Raw genomic sequence first — 4,455 nt, forward strand, 5'->3', positions numbered from 1 at the left:
TTGAAAGTGTATGTTGCATTGCACTATTTTTTCCATATGTTTACAACATCTTGCATCAGTTAGTGCTCATTTCCCTGGAAATCTGGCCGATTCCCAGGATTTCAAGCAGATAACAATTGAAGGTCTGATTTTAAAGGCAAAACATTTTCAGATGAGACACTGAAGTGGCAGTTAACATAACCTTTCATCTTGAGTTTGCTCGTGGAGGATCAGTGGAAAGCTTGGGTACTGTGTTAGGAAATGACGAGCACAGATTTGAGGTAACAAAATTAAAACTACCCATAGAAAGAATGAAAAACCAAGGTCTTCAGATCATCTTTCATCTTTCTTCAGATGAAAGAGATGAGGAACAGTAATTAATTAAAAAACTAGGAAGGGATTTAAGAGTCTAATATTAGAATAATTACTGCTCTTGTGGGAGAAGTAGTGACTGAAGATTTTTGCTAAAAAGAGAGATGCAAAGATTTCCCATGGATAGTATAAGACATTTGTGAACAAAAATTCATCACCTCTACCAACATTTGAAATCAAAGATGGAAGAGAGAAATAAGTCTTCATTTCTCTGGTAGAACCTTTTCTTATGACGTTCTTGTAAAAAAAAAGAAAAAATATATATATATATAAATGCTCTTTGCAGGAGAAGAATGAGGCAGAGGCTCAAGGATCATAAAGCTCCAACCCCCCCACCACAGGCAGGGCCACCAACCTCCACATTTAATACCAGACCAGGTTGCCCAGGGCCCCATCCAACCTGGCCTTGAACACCTCCAGAAATGGATGGGGCGTCCACAGCCTCTCTGGGCAGCTGTCCCAACACCTCATCACTCTCATGGTAAAGAACTTCCCCCTGATACCCAACCTAAATCTTCCCCCCTTCAACTTAAAACCATTTTCCCTTGCTGCTGTTATCTACCCTCTCAAAGAGTTGATTCTCCTCCTGTTTATAGGCTCCCTTTAGGTACTGAAAGGCTGCAGTGAGATCACCCCATAGCCTTCTCTTCTCCAGGCTGAACATTCCCCAATTTTCACAACCTTTCTTCAGAGGAGTGGTGCTCCAGCACTCTGATCATCTTTTTGGCCTCCTCTGGATCCTCTCCAACAGCTCCCTGTCTTCCTTGTACTGGGGGCCCCAGACCTGGACACAGTATTGCAGATGGGGCCTCACGAGAGCAGAGCAGAGAGAGACAATTGCCTCCCTGTCCCTTCTGGCCACCCCTCTTCTCATGGAGCCCAGGGTACCACTTGCTTTCTGAGATGCAAGAGCACACCGCTGTCACGTTTCATCCACTGCAAACATTTGCTTTCTTGCAACAGTGAACTCTAAGGCTTCATGAACCTTGGACCTCAGTCGCACTTCTGCTGCTGCCATGTGACCACCACGGGGAGCTGAGTCCTTTTGGGGAGGATGCCACTGGAAGCTGTTTTGCAGTGACTCGACAGGCTTTCTCTGAGCCTCATACAGTGACCCAAGCAGGGTCCTCAGCTTCCAGTCTTCAACAGGAAGAGTGTGGTACAGACCTGAACTTATCATGGTCCAAGAAGTGGACAAAGAAAGGAAGAAGTTGGATTCTGGTTCTGGTAGAAGGCATAAGGCTTGATTCCTACTGAGTGCTTTGGAGCTTGGGGAGACACTATGAAGCCCACACAGGGAGCCATGCACCTCATCCACCTCATACAGTGCACAAACGACTGCTTCCAAGCACACTCCTCCAAGAGAAGGGGCCACAGCCCCACACCAGCATAGACTACCTGCCATTGGGCTCAGCATAGCTCAGTGATGTCAGGCATTGGTGAGAGGCCACAAGGTGGTGAAGCCACAGTATTACACTGACTTACTTGAGTTGTGAGAATAAAACCCAGCTAGCATGCTCCTGCTGGCAATGCAAACATTGTTTGCCATTTCTATGGGTGCTATCACTCTTAGACTCTTTAGATCTCAGGTCTTTAATCTACATTTTGGTTGAGTTCTTTTTGCATGTTCTCTGTGTTGTGGCTGCCAGGCAGGAGAGAGCAGTGTTTTCTCACTTACCCTCCATGGTGCCTCTGACCTCACTGTTGAAATGTTTTCAAATGTGTCTGCTGAATACCAAGCAAACATGCCAGCTGCTGTGGAATTTCTATTGCACCTCTTGTCTATGGAAACATGTACTGCTTCAGCTCTAGAAGTGCCGTGAAGTTGGTAGTGTGCCCTGGTGGCAATGGAGGCCAACCACATACTGGGCTGCATTACTAAGAACACAGCTACTGTTTTCAGGGACATTATTCTTACATAGTTTTGTGGCACTTATAAGGGCATATCTGGATACAGTGAGTAGTGTGTACCCCAGTAAAAACTGGAGAAAGAACAGCAGAGACCAGAAAAGCACTTAGGGGCTGAAGCCTGCCATGAGGAATGGTTACAGAAATGAAGCTTCTTTAGATGGGAGATGAGAAAGCTGAGGGGGGAAACTACACCCTCTCTGTCCTCCACTAACTAGGAGGGGGTTTATGAGAAAGATGGGACCAGACTTTTCTCAGAGGTGTGCTGTAAAATGACAAAAGGCAACAGACAGAATCACAGAATCATAGAATGGCCTGGGTTGAAAAGGACCACAATGCTCATTCAGTTCCAACCCCTGCTATGTGCAGGGTCGCCAACCACCAGACCAGGCTGCCCAGAGCCACATCCAGCCTGGCCTTGAATGCCTGCAGGGATGGGGCATCCACAGCCTCCTTTGGCAACCTGTTCCAGTGCACAACCTCCCTCTGAGTGAAAAAATTCCTCCAGTGAATGAATTCTTCTCCATGGAATTGCTTCATCTTTATGTCAGGTGCCCAGAGAGGTAGGATGCTCTGTATCTCAAGATGCTTAAAACTGGACTGGAAAAGGCACTGTGAATCCCAGCCCAGCTTTGAAGTTAACCTTGCTTGGAGGTTTGAGAGCTCCTTTCCAACTTTCAGCTTTCTGTTCCTCTTCAAGCACTGCAGAATCTCCTCCACCACTGCAGATTATTGCATGAAGACAACCACTGAGCAGTCCCTCACCCCATGCTGCTCTGCTTGCAGGGCCACTACTGTCTGTCAGCTTTTCTATTTCAGGTCTTCTGCCCCTGGAATACGGCCACTGGGAGAGTCATTTACACTCAGCTGCACCCAGCCTGAGAAACCCAGAAACCAAGAGTTAAGGAGGTAGGGGGAACAGAAGGGGGTTTGTTGAGATTGATAGAGAGCCCATAATAAAGCCATTCTGAATTATTTGCTTAACCACAACTGTCTCCATTCTGTATTTACCCAGGACTGCTGAGCCCAGCTATTGTTTATCTAGGTCCCCAACTGGGCTTGAGTCAAACAAGAGGAAACCATATGCCTCTCCAGGGAGTCCCACAGTGTGTGAGCAACTCGGTCTGGCCTCAGATCTGCACCCTTCATAGTCTTTGCTCTTTTTCTTTCTCTTTCTTTCTTTCCTTCTTTCTCTCTTTCTCTCTTTCTTTCTTTCCTTCTTTCTCTCTTTCTTTCTTTCTTTCTTTCTTTCTTTCTTTCTTTCTTTCTTTCTTTCTTTCTTTCTTTCTTTCTTTCTTTCTTTCTTTCTTTCTCTCTTTCTCTCTTTCTCTCTTTCTCTCTCTTTCTTTCTCTCTTTCTTTCTCTCTTTCTCTCTTTCTCTCTTTCTCTCTTTCTTTATCTCTTTCTCTCTTTCTCTCTCTTTCTCTCTCTCTTTCTTTCTCTCTCTCTTTTTTTTTTTCCACTATAACCAGAGACGACACTGTCATGAACATTCATTTCCCAGCGCTGCCTGTATCATTCCTATGGCCCTTGCCAAAGCTGCTCTCATCTCATTTCAAAGACAAAAATAGTAAAATTTTCCAAGCAGATGCCAAATCACAAGTGTAAATCTGTTTTTCAGAGGAATTGCTAGAATCCTTGTCCTTTCTGACTGCTTCTACTTTGTTATTCCCACACTCCCTAGGGCTTTCCACCTCTGCTTATGGGGTGGAAAACAAGAACAGCTATAGCAAGGGAAACCAATAAACAAACAAAGCTGCTGTAAATGGAGAACACCTCCCAGATCTCTGGATGCTGCCAGTAACATTTTTAAAGTCTCATCGCCATTAATGAAGTCTGGGCCTTACAGGTTGGCTATGCTGGATCCTTTGGCTTGTGTATCTTGCTTTCTTTTGACATGAACAAAATCTTAAAAACCCAATTCTATTCTCAGAAAAACTGTTCTGAAGCCTGTGGAACTGCACAGGATTGGGGATGTTGTAAATAGAACCTGAACTCACCCTATGGTGACTGGGGAAGGAAATTCTGTGACCTAAGACACTCCCAAGGACTTTGGGGAGAATGGGAACTTGGAAGATAGCTTGGCAACACTGAAGCTGGGAGGAAGGAGGTATGAATGCCTTGAATCCCTCCTTACCCCTAGCTTTGTGTTTTAGCTTTTTTTTCTTTTTCTTTTTTTTCAATTTCCTGGAGTTG

The sequence above is a fragment of the Gallus gallus genome, chromosome 28 (assembly GCF_016699485.2).
Source record: "Gallus gallus isolate bGalGal1 chromosome 28, bGalGal1.mat.broiler.GRCg7b, whole genome shotgun sequence".
Taxonomy (NCBI): Eukaryota; Metazoa; Chordata; class Aves; order Galliformes; family Phasianidae; genus Gallus; species Gallus gallus.